Here is a 14,494-nt window from a genome sequence, read left to right on the forward strand (position 1 = left end):
TAGATACTTGAGCTTGAGCAAGTAGGTGGTTAGACGTGCCATTTACTAAGATGCGGGAGGAGCAAGCTTGGAGGAAGAAATGAAGAGTTCCTTGACCATACAAAATTTGAGAGGCCTTTTAGACATCCAAGTGAAGACGTAGAGTAGCTTGCTATGTAGCCTGGAGCTGGAGACAGGTTGGTTGGGAATTTGTTCAGTCACACAGTAAGTTCACATTAGAACTGGAACCCAGACTTCCTAGGTTCAAAATCATTTGCTCCCCCTTTCCTTTTAGCTAAATTAAATGCGATCATTTGACCCTGTAGCAAATGTGAAAAGAGGAAGCCACTTTTCAAATGTGCCTCTTTTCAAATGTGAAAAGAGACAGTGTAAGGGCACCCACAAGTCTCACGGTCCTCACCAAGGTGCTCCTCCTTCCCATAGGCAGAGGGGTCCGAGCATGACAACAACTACGACCAATGGTGGCACCATCCTAAGCCTACTGGTGGACATGGCTGCTGAGTTCTACCCTTCTCTGTCTCTATTCATCTATGGTGTGGTCCCTGTGGCTGCCAGTATCATCCCTGTCCTCCTGCCAGAGATCCTTGGCCAGGCACTGCCCAACATGGTGAAAAGGTGGAGAAGGACCTGGAGAGAAGGTGGGCTGCACCCTCCCCCAAGCTTCTTTTGTCAGAAAAGGTCAGACCAGGGGAGAGCAGGGACTTAGGCAGGGTCATGCAGCTGGTCCCTGATGGAGCCAAGGCTGAAATCCAGGCCCCCTGAATCCTATTCTCACACATTGGCCGAGTCCCAGGAAACCTCCCTGAGACTCTCAGCTCTTGGAAATAGTGGGTGGCTTTGGATATAAAGTAGGACGACTGAGCACAGATACCTAAAAAGAATCCCCCAACTCTACTCCTGAACACTGTTTCTCCTTCCCTCCCAGGTGGAAAGAGAAACTGGGGCAGCAGCAACAGGAACAGCAGATGGTCCCACTCCAAGCCTCCTGAGGACTGAGAAGGAGCAGAGGGTGGAGAGGAGGAGCGCTGTATCTCTTGGATATCCACACCAGGAGGTAGATGGAGAAATGGCAGCCAGTAGAGGGCAGGGCCTGTAAGGTCTCAGAGAAATGCTTCCCCTGGGCCCCACACTCCTGACCAGACCCACCCAAGACCACTTCATTAAAAGTAACTATGGAGCCAGGCCTCTAGTCCCAGCTACTTGGGAGGCTGAGACAGGAGGATCACTTGGGCTCAGGAGTTCTAAGCACTATGCTGATGGAGTGTCTGCACTAAGCTCAGCATGATGACCTCCTGCAAGCAGGGGACCACCAGGTTGCCTAAAGAGGGATGAACTGCTCCAGGTCAGAAACGGAGCTGATCACTAGTGGTATCACACCTGTGAACAGCCACTGCACTCCAGCATGGGCAACATAGCAAGACCCCGTCTCTTTAAAAAAAAAAAAAAAAAAAAGGCACAATTTATCCCATTGTTCCCCTCTGGCCCATACATAGTGGCCACTCCACATTAGCCAACCCTTGGTTCAAAACCTTTCAGTGACAATCTATGTAGAAAATCTAGTGGAATCTACAAAAATACTACTACAACTAAAACATGATATTAGCAAGGTTGCAGGTTATAAGATCAATATAAAAAAAGGAATTGTGGCTGGGCTCAGTGGCTCACGCCTGTAATCCCAGCACTTTGGAAGGCTAAGGCAGGCAGATCACAAGGTCAGGAGTTCAAGACCAGCCTGGCCAATATGATGAAACTCCATCTCTACTAAAAATATAAAAATTAGCCAGGTATGGTGGCTCATGCCTGTAGTCCCAGCTGCTTAGGAGGCTGAGGCAGAAGAATCACTTGAACCCAGGAGGTAGAGGTTGCAGTGAGCCGAGATCACACCACTACACTCCAGCTTGGGTGACAGAGTAAGACTCCGTCTCAAGAAAACAAAACAAAACAAAACAAAAAAAGAATTGTGGCCAGGCGCAGTGGCTCACGCCTGTAATCCCAGCACTCTGGGAGGCCGAGGTGGATGAATCACCTGAGGTCAGGAGTTCGAGACCAGCCTGGTCAACATGGTGAAACCCTGTCACTACTAAAAATACAAAAATTAGCCGTGCGTGGTGGCGCGCACACCTGTAATCCCAGCTACTCGGGAGGCCGAGGCACAAGAATCACTTGAACCCAGGAGGCAGAGGTTGCAGTGAGCCAAGATCACACCACTGCACTTCAGCCTGGGCAACAGAGTGAGACTCCATCTCAAAAAAAAAAAAAAAAAATTGTGCTTCTAAATACTAGCAGTAAACAATCAGCAATTGAAATTTAAAAAACAATACCATTTACAATAGCATCAAAAAATATAAGGAGACAGCAAAAAGATCAGTGGTTGCCAGGGGTTCCGAGGCAGAGGAGAGAGATGAGTAGGCCAGCACGGGGGATTTTTTAGGGCACTGAAACTATTCTTTATGGTACTATAATGGTAGATACATGACATTGTACATATCAAAACCCTCAATAACCTATAAGGCAAGTAATAGCATTATCCTCAAGGTAAGGAAGGCTAGGAGATATACTTGAACCTGGAGAGTTAGCTTGGCAGAATTCGGGATGTGTATACACATACACACCCCTTACTCCTTACCTTCCTTGCCATTTTCTCTGCTCCCTTAAAGGTTTCCTTTGTTATGTGTCTTGCTCCTCCTCCTCCCACTTCAGTCTTTCCTGGAAAGGTAAAAGGAACTAAAATGAAGGCAGCCAATAAGAAGGCTTTCTTTGAGGCCCCTCCCCTCCCTGAGGCAGGTGCAAACATCTGGAAACAGGAAGAGAGAAGAATGCAGGGGCAGGGGGCAATAGCCCCTCCTCCCTAGGCCAGATCCTGGCTGCAAGAGCAGTTTGCCACCTCACATCTAGGCCCTTGCCCAGGAAGTTCAACCCCTCAGCTAACCTTAGCTCTTCTGTTGCACTTTTGGACTTTTCTGTAGCACTTCTGGACTTTACAGTAATCTTACCTCTAGAGAGCCCTAGGCTGGCAGTAGGGAGGCCTCAGAAGGAAAAGCACAGCCAGGAGAGTGACTGAGGTCTGATCTCCTCCAACCTCCATCCTCAGGTCTTGCCTCCTCCCTAACCCCTTCCTGACTTTCCTGGGCTGGTAGGAGCCAGTGCTGATGGCACTGGGGAGACCACATGAGAGCAGGATGAAGGACAGCCACGATCAGCAGTTCAGGACAGAACCCAGGATGCCCGGTGCCTGTTCTGCTGCTCACATCAGGAAGGACCTGAGGGTGCAGGCCATGAGGTGCTCTGGCAGGGACTGCAGAGTGGCCAGAGCGGGGTGGGATGCAAGCTGTGGCTGCCCAGCACAACAGTTAACCATTCACCAGGTCTATCTGCCCACCCAAGGCCTGCTCTGGGCTAACAGGACCCTGCCCTGGGCCTAGGAGCCTGACTCCAGCCACATCCAGAGACAGGCATGCACTGTCCCAGCCCCAAGGAGAGGGGGAAGAGGGCTGGCATTACCCGCACCTGGCCCTGCAGGGGAAGGAGGCAACCATGCTAAGGTTAACCCAACACGCAGGTCGGTCCTAGACGGGTGCTAGATTTAGTCTCCAGACCCACCCTTCTTCCCTGCCCTGATCCCGTCCCCTAGCCTTGGCCTGATGACCCCCAATCTACCAGCCCAGCCTTCAGACCCTGAACATGGCTCTGACCCACCCCCCAACCCCCAACCTCTCGGCCTTGGTGCTGCCCCAAGACCCTGTTGCCAGGGTTAATCTCAAGGCCTCATTTCCCTGGTCCCACCTCAGCTGAGAATGTGAGGATCTGCACAGCCTTCTCTCTCAGCTTCTCCACCTGCTGCAGCTACCCTTCCTGATCAGATGGCCGATTCAGGGTAGTCCTCAACGTGAGCCAAGTGAGTGCCCCTTCCTCCGTGTGGCCCCACCCCTGTCCCTGATGCCCCGCCCTTCCCTGGTCTTTAACTGCCTCTCAGTCAAACTTGCACCACCATCAAGCACGGAGTTTCTGTCCATTACCTCACCAAGACTTGCTAATACCATTTCACAGGCCAGGAACATCTTGTCCAGCCCACTGCCATGCCCTGGGCCAGGCTTCTCCACCTAATTTCTTCCTGGCCCATTATTTGGTGTCCCTGTCCAGTCCATCCTCCCACAACTCCAGAAGGATCTTGAGTCACCAGCCTGCAGTCTACAGCCAAGACTAGCATAGAGTGAGTGAAGCGTTGAAGCAATGGACTTCCCTCTCCTGTCTGAGCCCTGCCTGATCCAGTCTCTTTTTTCTGAGACAGAGTTTCACTCTTTCGCCAAGGCTAGAGTGAAGTGGCGACAACTCGGCTCACTGCAACCTCTGCCCTCCTCCCCCCGCACCCAGGGTTCAAGCGATCCTCCTGCCTCAGCCTCCCGAGTAGCTGGGATTACAGGCACCTGCCACCATGCCCAGCTAATTTTTTTCTATTTTTATTTTTAGTAGAGATGGGGTTTCACCATGTTGGCCAAGCTGGTCTCAAACTCATAACTCATATCTGCCCGCCTCAGCCTCCCAAAGTGCGGGGATTACAGGCATGAGCCATCGCGCCCAGCTCTGATCCAGTCTTTAATTGAAAGTTTGATATTAGGCCGGGATTACACACCTGTAATCCCAGCACTTTGGGAGGCCAAGGCGAGCAGATCATGAGGTGAGGAGATCGAGACCATCCTGGCTAACACGGTGAAACCCCGTCTCTACTAAAAATACAAAAAATTAGCCAGGTGAGGTGGCGGGCGCCTGTAGTCCCAGCTACTCAGGAGGCTGAGGCAGGAGAATGGCATGAACCTGGGAGGCGGAGCTTGCAGTGAGCCGAGATCGAGCCACTGCACTCCAACCTGGGCAACCGAGCGAGACTCCGTCTCAAAAAAAAAAAAAAAGAAAGTTTGATATTTTGTTCATCATGAACTTTTGCATTAATTTTGGTTTTTAAAAGACTTCATTAAAATATTATTTATCATAATTGTTGAGTTTTTTGGCATCCTCTTAAATTTGTACCTCACCTCACCCTAGTCCCGACCCTGCCCTGCACACACACCTTCCTCGGCTGCCCACTGCTTAAGGGACATTCGGTGACTTTCATGACTGGCTCCAGCCAGGCTCTCTGGGCCCCTCTCTATGTGCCCACTGCCCCAGCTCCCAAACCTTTGCATGATCTCTATCATAATCTTTATCCTGTAGAAACCTGATGGTTTGTTTACTATTACCTGGACAAAGAGAACACTAGTACAAAGTCCTTGAGGCAGGAAAGTGCTTGGCAGGTTCTGGGAACTGAAAGGCCAGTGTGGCTGGGGCAGAGCAGTGAGGAGTCAGTGGCAGGAAATGAGGCTAAGGAGGAAGCAGGGCTGCTCCTGTGGGAACTCAAGCTTTACTCTGAGAAGGCTGGAGAGTTGTTAGAGCATTCTGCACAGAGGAGAGACATGATATAACATACATATCAAAAGGGCCCGAGACACTAACCCAGGTGAAATACAACACTAGCAAGATCGCAGTGGTTGCACTCTGGGTGTATTTAAGGAAAAGACAAGAGGATTTTCTAATGGATTAGATTTGGCTCGTGAGAGAAAGAATGGAGTCAAGGGTGGCTCCAAAGATTTTTGGCCTGAGCTACTGAAAGGACAGGGTTGCCACCTGCTGAGATGGGCAAGGCTGCGGATAGAGCAAGTTTGGGGTTTGGGATGAGTCATGACTGAGATGATTCTACACATCCAAATGGAGCTGGCTGGCAGGCAGCAATAATGACAGTGGTAATAACAAGCATAGCTCCAGCCGTAGTGCTCACTCTGACTCAAGCATTTTTCCAACACTTTCCATGTCTAAACTTATTTAATCCTCATCATGGCCCTAGGATGTAGAGCTATTATTATTCCCATTTTACAGAGGAGGAAATACTGGATAGACAAGACTGGTGTTCAGAGGAGGCTAGACATATATATTTGGGAGTCATCAGTGTGTGGGTGGCATAAGCTCACCTGGAAAGTGGGTATGAAGGTCCAAAGACTGAGCCCAGACGGGCGTGGTGGCTCACGCTTGTAATCCAAAAACTTTGGGAGGCTGAGGTGGGTGGATCACCGAGGTCAGGAGTTCAAGACCAACCTGGCCAACATGGCAAAACCCCATCTCTACTAAAAATACAAAAATTAGCCAGGCGTGGTGGTGCGTGCCTGTAATCCCAGCTACTCAGGAAGCTGAGGCAGGGAGAATTGCTTGAACCCAGGAGGTGGAAGCTGCAGTGAGCGGAGATCGTGCCACTGCACTCCAGCCTGGGCGACAGAGAAAGACTTCGTCTCAAAAAAAAAAAAACAAAAAAAAAAGTTGAGCCCAGACACTCCAAAGTTCAGAGCAGGATGGCCAGGAACATCTGCAAAGGAGAATGTGGAACAACAGCCAGGGGAGTAGGAAGAGACCCAAGAGGGGGTGTCCCCAGAGGCTAAGCACAGCAAGGAGTTCTAGAAGGAGGAAGTGCTGAAGAAAAAGCGCTGTGGAAACTGCACATTGAGATCATGATATGAGGAGACAGTTTTGGGTTGGGCACTGGCCACTAACTAGCCTTTGGCAAATCACAGGGCCTCAGCTTCCCCATCTGTAAAATGGTTCTTTTTTTTTTTTTTTTTTTTGAGACGGAGTCTCGCTCTGCCGCCCAGGCTGGAGTGCAGTGGCCGGATCTCAGCTCACTACAAGCTCCGACTCCCGGGTTCACGCCATTCTCCTGCCTCAGCCTCCCGAGTAGTTGGGACTACAGGCGCCCGCCACCGCGCCCGGCTAGTTTTTTGTATTTTTTAGTAGAGACAGGGTTTCACCGTATTCGCCAGGATGGTCTCGATCTTCTGACCTCGTGATCCGCCCGTCTCGGCCTCCCAAAGTGCTGGGATTACAGGCTTGAGCCACCGCGCCCGGCCTGTAAAATGGTTCTTTAGAGATTCCCCAGCTAGGACACCCTGTGGCAGGCCCTATCCTCAGCACCATCTCAGGACCACTGGTTGGACCAGGCTTACCACCCCCATCCCTCTCCTGTCTTCTCCTTATCCTGCCCTTGGCCCCAACCCCCACCTCCCACCATTTATCTCACTAGAATTTTCTGTTCATAGTCTGCAATTTTGCCTCTAAGGGGTTCCCTTACCTTGAACCAGGCTGGGGGGTTGAGGGCAGTGTTACTGTAAATAGTTGTCCTCAACTCCTGAGATTCATCCCTCACTCAGCCAGGGTGCTCAATTGCTCTCCTCTGGCCCAGGCCCCTGGCTCAGGCCCAAAAACCAAGTAGGTTGCAGCTGCAGCTGGAGAGAGGAAAGAGGCTGCCTATTAACCCCCTAGAACCCAGAATCTCAGAAACTGCTTTGGAGAGGAAGGCTGGGCGCCATGAGTGGGCAGTGGGACTGGGGCTTGGAGCTGCAGATCGAGGTGCAGGAGCGTGGAGCTGGGAGCCAGGAGACTTGGGGCTAGAGGCCTCATGTAGGGGATAGGAAATGAGGTCTGTTGATTGAGGGCTAAAGAGGGAGGCTTGAAGCTGAGCCTGGGAAACTTGGGACTAGGGTCTGGGATTAGGAACCAGAAAACCACGTACTGGGGCTGAGGGTGGCTGTCACACTGATGCTACCAGAAGAGCCCAGACAGCACCCCTTAGGTCCTCTGGGGACTGGAAAGGACCAGAGAAGGAGCAGCAGGATGAAGTTGAGCCCTCTAGGGGACTGAGTCAGGGAGGTCACAGGAAGCCAGGCACAGGAAGGGCTCCCTAAAGAGAGTACAGTAAGGGGTCCAGAGGTGGGCAGTGTCTGGGAAAGGTTGGGGCCAGGGAAAGGAGTCCTTCAAGGGGGCAGGAGTAGAGGCCGAATGGGTGACGGGCGGTGCCTAAAACTATCACATCAGAGTTGGAGGTTTTCTAGATAAGCCAGTCCGGAGTGACCCACCTGTGGTTCCTCAGAAGCCAGTCCTATGAGACGCTCCATATTAAAAAAACATCCTGTGGAGAAATAAGTTTGGGAAATGCTAATCGTTCTCTTTGCCTCTCAGAGACTCTCAACACACGTTCGCCATGTATTTGCTTGGAGAGGTTCCTGCAGTAAAGAAAGCCTAATTAATTTCCCATTTAATCACAGAGGCCTTTTTAAAAAGATAAATAAATAAATAACACCTACTAACATCCACAAAATAGACTGAGGAACACTAGGCTAGCCTGAGTTCCCGTTTTACTTTCAGAGACATTGAAGCTCAGAGGATGGAGGGATCTGCCAGGACACAGAACAGAGTCAAGTCCCAGGTGTCCCATCTTCAAGGAACATCAGAGCTGGGAGAGCCCACTGAGGCTACCAGGTCCAACTTTGCCTCCATCTCCACTCCCTGTACAGAAGAGTAGACTGAAGGTGGGAAAGAGGCCATGACTCCTCCTCTACAAGGTGCTAGACAGGGTCCCAGACCGACCAAACCCCAGACGGACCCAGCCCAGCTCCTGCCTCTCTCCCTGCATTGCTACCATTTCCTGTTGGGAGGTTGCCCTTTGGGAAAAGTCTTCCTTCCTCCTTCCTTCATTCCTTCCTTCCTTGGACAAGGTCTGGAGCTGAGACATGCCTGGCCCCACTATCGCTGTGGAAAGGGGGCGGGGCAAGAAGGACAGGGAAGGTTGTCTACATGCACCCTATACCCTCTGGCCGGGCACTACTCATTCTCCGTCTCCTCGGTCTCCTCAAGGGGCTTCTTGCAAACCCCCAAGATCCCCAGGGAACAGAAGCTCTAGGCGGCAGGCCCCTCTCCCTGCCCCCGGCCTCCAGCCGGCCTCCAGCCCCAGAGCTCAGGTCCTAACTCGATTGTGCACTGTTAATCACTGCGTGTGCCTGCCGGCAGAGTAAACAGGCGGCCTCGGAGATCCTCTCATTCTCATCAATCTCTGACCTGGTCAGGCCTCCATCAGCAATGGGGCTGGCAGGAGGCGCCAAGGGGGCGGGGAAGGGGGGCTGTGGGTCCACGATCATGTCAGGTCCTAACGAAAAGGCTGATTGCCCCACAGTGGGAGCCAGAAGGGGAGAAGGAGACAGGAGATGAGGTGGATACATCGCCATTGACATTTGAGGAACCTTTAGGATAGGGGTAAAGCAATGGTTGGAAGTCAACTAGTCTGGCTCTGGCATGTACTAGCTGTGTGACCTTGGACAGGCTACTGAACCTCTCGGTGCCTCGGTTTCTTCATCTGTAAAATGGGAATAATAATTCTACCTGCTTTGTCAGGTTATTATGAAAATTAAATGAATTAAAGCATAAAACACTGAGAGGGAGACGGCACATTGCTGGTGCTATGCAAGTGTTTGTTAATATAATGGGGCCACAAAATGAAGGACTGCGGGAGACATCGATTTAGCAATTTCCCAAGAAACTCCCTCTTGCACATAGCAGAGGGTGTTCTCAGCTAGTTAGGCTCCAAGCTGGGGGCAAAACCTGCAAACTGGGAAGGGGTTAAGAGGGCAGATTGTTACCTAATCTCCCTGGGCCTCAGTTTTCTGTCTGCAAAATGGGGACCTTAACTGTGCCTACATCGCGGGGCAGTCGTGAAGATTAAATGAGAAACTGCACGCAAAGATGTTATGAATGCGGTAGCGAGGAGCAAGCCCTTAATAAAGGGCAGCGAGCTCCTGTGCCTTCCTAGCGTTAGCTCTGCCCAACCCCTTACCCACCCTCGCCAACAAAAGGCCTGCACTGGGGCACGAAGGGGATATAAGTGCTGTTATTCCTTTCCCTGAGAAGGAGAGTGGGCGCTTGGCACCAGGCCCCTCTCCCAGCCCAGGCACTCCAGCCCCTCGCCGAGCCCCTCCTAGGCAGGAGCTGGGTGGGCCCCTAGGGGCCACGGCAGGGGCGCGGAGGGTCGTGGGCGTCACCAGAGGGCCCCCGGGCGGCAGTGACTGAGGTGGAGAACCCCTGGGAGCCAATAAACAAAGGTTCTCGACCCGGCAGGCCGGGAGGATAAAGGGCAGCCCCCGACCCACCGACTTACTTGCGGCACCTGTGCAAGGGCGAGGGGCGAGGCGCGAGGGTCTCGCGGAGAGGCGAGTACATTTGACATTGGGGGGACCTTTAGGATCCGGGCAAAAGCAATGATTGGAATTCTACTGACCTGACTTTGGCACCTACCAGCTGTGTGACCTTGGACAGGTTACTGAACCTCTCAGTGCCTCGGAAGTACTTCTGCGAGGGTCTCAGGAAAGGAACCGGGCTGAGGCTCCACTCGCCCGGCGCTTTCCCACCCATCCTTCGTCATCGTGGGCTTCAAGCTTTGGCCTTCGCCTCGTGGGGGAGGAGGGGGAGACTCGAGGACCCGGTGTCCAGGGAACTGGGGGAGGGAGGGGGCAAGGGAAGGAAGGGTGAAACTTCGCCGGGCTGGGAGCAGGGGATCCTGAAATCTGCACTGCCTCACCCGGGTCACGACCCTGGACGAGCGGATTCCACTGTACAGAGTTAGGGGTTGTCTTGAGACCTGGACCTGCTCTGACCCCAAATTCCGGTTCGAAGCTCCTCGGAGCTCCAGCAGTTTCACGTGGGACCTACACTCGCCTGGGCCCGGGCGCGTACACCCTGTGGCGGAAAGCTGGGGAGCCCAATGTCCGCAGACCCAGCGAAGCAGGGTCGACGCCGTGAATCAGGTGTTTCTAGCAGCGAGCAGCGAGTGGCGCGAGCTTCCATAGTGCGGTGGAAGGTGCCTGCTTCCTCCGTCGGGGCTGCAAATACACGGCACGTCCAATTCCAAGGCGGCAGCCAGTGGCCTGGACTTCCAGGTCGTGTCCTCATAGGTGGGGACAGAGGACGCTTAGGGATGCCCTGTGGGAACGCAGTTCCTCTCCACGGCCAGGTCCAGCGGGAAGTCCGAAACGCCACGTTGCATTATCTCAGGTCCCAGCATTCACTATCCCTGGCAGGACCCTGGGCGCCCAGTCAACTCAGCGGAGTCTCCGGCCGGGCCATAAGGACCCGGGAAGGACAGGAAAACACGCAAGGCGCCGCTTTCGCGACCGCCCCAAACCAACCTTTTCTTCGGGAACTGCCGGCAAGACTTGGGGCGGTAGAGTGGAGCTGCTTCTCCGCACTCCCCCTGCCCTCCGGCGCCCAGCACGTAGCCGGGCAGGAAAGGTGAGAGTCTACAAGGCCTCAACTTCGAAAGAGGACTCGGGAAATCCCGATTTCCTGTCCCAATAAGATGCCTTTGTTGTGGCCGCGTCCGTTCTCACCTCGGACGGCGGGGACTCTGGTGGCCCCTTGCTGGGCCTGCTCTATCCGCAGCCCCGCCCTGGATTTCAGTTTCTTGCTTTTCATCTGGGAATTAGTGTCTCCTCGAGTCCTGGCAGGAAGGGGTGCGGGGGAGAGAGGAAGTTGAGGGCCTAAAGCCGTTGAAGGTGAAGGCGCGAGGAGGGGGCGCCCTCAGGTCGACCCGCTGCCTCCCACCCGGACTCAGAATGCATGCTCGAGGACAGAGGAAGCAGCACGGTAAAAGTAGCACTTTTAGCTGGGTTTGAGTTTCTGACACCGATTAAAACCGAGGGCGAAGACTTACACTCCAGGTCTGCAGCGCACTCCCGCAGCCTGCTCACTTCCTTCCTCCACCCACCTGCAGCCTTTTCGGACCCTGGGAATCTTAAAAATGCTGTCCCACAGTCCCTGCCGTCCCCGGAACTGCAACCGATGCTAAGCCCCAGGATGGCTCCAGGCGCACTGACCGCAACCTCCATGAAACCACAGGGACCCAAGCCGCTTGCAAATCTACTCATCTGTAAAATGGGAATAATGGAACCTCCCTCATAGAGTTGTGAAAGTAAGTTAAAGAATATAGGCCGGGCGCTGTGGCTCACGCCTGTAATCCCAGCACTTTAGGAGGCCGAGGCGGGTGGATCACGAGGTCAGCATATCAAGAGTATCCTGGCTAACAAGGTGAAACCCCGTCTCTACTAAAAATACAGAAAATTAGCCGGGAGTGGTGGCATGCGCCTGTGGTCCCAGCTACTCGGAAGGCTGAGGCGGGAGAATCGCTTGAACCCAGGAGGCGGAGCTTGCAGTGAGCCGAGATCGCGCCACTGCACCCCAGGCTGGGCGACAAAGCGAGACGCCGTCTCAAAAAGAAGAAAAAAAAAAAAAAAAGATAGAGGCCGGCCGGATGCGGTGGCTCACGCCTGTAAACCCAGCACTTTGGGAGGCCAAGGTGGGTGGATCATTTGAGGTCAGGAGTTCGAGATCCGCCTGGCCAATATAGCGAAACCCTGTCTCTACTAAGAATACAAAAATTAGCTGGGCGGTAGTGGCGCTCGCCTGTAATGCCAGCTACTCGGGAGAATCGCTTGAGCCTGGGAGGCGGAGGTTGCTGGAAAGCCTAGATCACGCCACTGCACCCCAGTTTGGGTGACAGAGACCCTGTCTCATAAAAAAATGCAGAGCACTTAGCAGTTTCTGACACATAGTAAATGCTCAATAAGTGTTATAAATAATAACAGCCGGGCGCGGTGACTCAGTAATCCAAGCACTTTGGGAGGCCGAGCGGGGCGGGGGCGGGAGGATCACTTAAGCTCAGGAGTTCAAGACCAGCCTGGCCAACATGGTGAAACCCCGTCAATAAAAAATTAAAAAAATAATAATGCCGGTGGGGTGGCGAGCGCCTGTAGTCCCAGCTACTCGGAGTGGGTGAGGGGATAGGGCTGCGGTGGGAGGATCGCTTGAGCCCGGGAAGCAATTACAGTGAACTCTGATCGCACCACTGCACTCCAGCTTGGGCAAGAGACCGAAACCGTGTATCAAAAAAAAAAAAAAAAAAAAAAAAACCACAATGATGGCTTTCACTCTCTGCAGACGCACGTGCCACGTTTTACCTGCAGAAGCTCAACTAACCCGTCAAACAACCTGGTCGGGGAGGTATTTCTACCCTTCTTGTCATTGATGAAGAAACTGAGAAAAAAAGAAAGAAACTGAGACCTAGAGAGGGGCCTAGCTTGCTCAGGCCGCTTCAACTAGAAAAAGGCCAAGCTGAATCCGCACCCAGGGCACTCTCCTCCTGCACAGTAAGGGGGCCGAGACTGGGGCCGAGCCGCGCAAGGGCGACTCCACGTTCCCTCCGTGGCACAGAGGAGTGAATTCTCTACCAGGCGACCAAAAATAACAACCAGCAGGAGCCGAGACCCGAGAGTCAGCCCCCACCCCACCCAGCCAGAGATGGGGGAGAACTGGAGGGGGTCGCGCGGGGGCGGGGCCAAAGCCCCACGTGCGCCGCCTGCAGCCGCTTCAAGAAGCCCTTTGTCGCTAGCAGCCGCGTTCGTGCCGCACTCGGCGGCTTAAAATAAAGACAATGTTCCCAGCCTCCCTGCGGCTAAATCGGGCGCGAGTGCGGGGGTGGTGAGCGAGCCGGGCGGGAGCGCTTCTCCGGGTCCTACCTCTCTTCTCTCCTCCTGCCTCAGTTTCCCCATCTGATAAGGGTGACTAGCCAAGTCTGCGCGGGGAAGTCAGAAGAGTGATACAGTGGTGGGGGTGGTGGGGGGGGGCGTCATCCCCTTGCATCCGCGACTGCACAGACTTCAGAAGGAAGCCGCGTGGGACAGAGGGGGGCACTCAGGAGGAGGCAGGGGAAAGCTGGACACCCTCCCCGCCCGCCCACAAAATAAGTGTTTTTATTTCTAAAGGGACGTGTGCAGAGGCGGTGGGAGAAGAGAAAAGGGAGACCAAGGAGATTGGGGGGAGGTGGCAAAGAGGGTGCCTGATTCAGATTCGGAAATGGATGTTGTGTGTGGAGGCCTAACACCCCCACACTCAGCCACGTGTACGCGCACAAGTACACGCAGCCCCACCGCGCAGCCCAAGCCGCAGCCGCAAATCCAGGGCAGCCCAGCAGGGGGCATCCCGAGTCCGCGCCCAAGGGTAGGGACTGGTCAAGTTCTGACCCAACCCTGACCAGCTGGGTGACCCTGGGATGAAGGGGGATGCTCACTTAGATTTCTGTCCAAGCTGCAGCGTCTGCTTGACTTCAGCAGGGAGGAGGACTGGGTGCCTGCTGGAACCCCAGCTGACTTTGAGAAGCACAGATGCCCCCACATGTACCTGTCACGTGTGCCCACCAGTAGCAGCTGACCAAATCCCAGGAACTCCAGTTTCAGCTCCACTTGGCTCCATTGGCCAACTGGGCTCCTGGGTGAGAAAGCCCCAGGTTACCCTCAGGCACTAGCATTGGCGGGGTTGTTGGGGGGAGGGGGCGCTCCGTGTGGGAATGAGTAGGGGAAACCCCTGCCCCAGACTCCAGAGCCCTGCGCTTAGAGCCAAGGGACCCAAGTCCAAACACCTGCCCACCACATGCTAATCATACCTCTGCTTTTCAGATTTCTCACCTACAAAATGGGGATAACTGATGCTCCCATTCCTTCCTGCCTCTCAAGCCAGGACTTTGACACAGCCCAGTGGGGCAAAGAACACAGCAGCCCCAGCAGGCAGTCCCTGCAGCCTCCAACTCTCCTCCCCAGTAAGC

Source organism: Theropithecus gelada, chromosome 14 (assembly GCF_003255815.1).
Source record: "Theropithecus gelada isolate Dixy chromosome 14, Tgel_1.0, whole genome shotgun sequence".
Classification (NCBI taxonomy): Eukaryota; Metazoa; Chordata; class Mammalia; order Primates; family Cercopithecidae; genus Theropithecus; species Theropithecus gelada.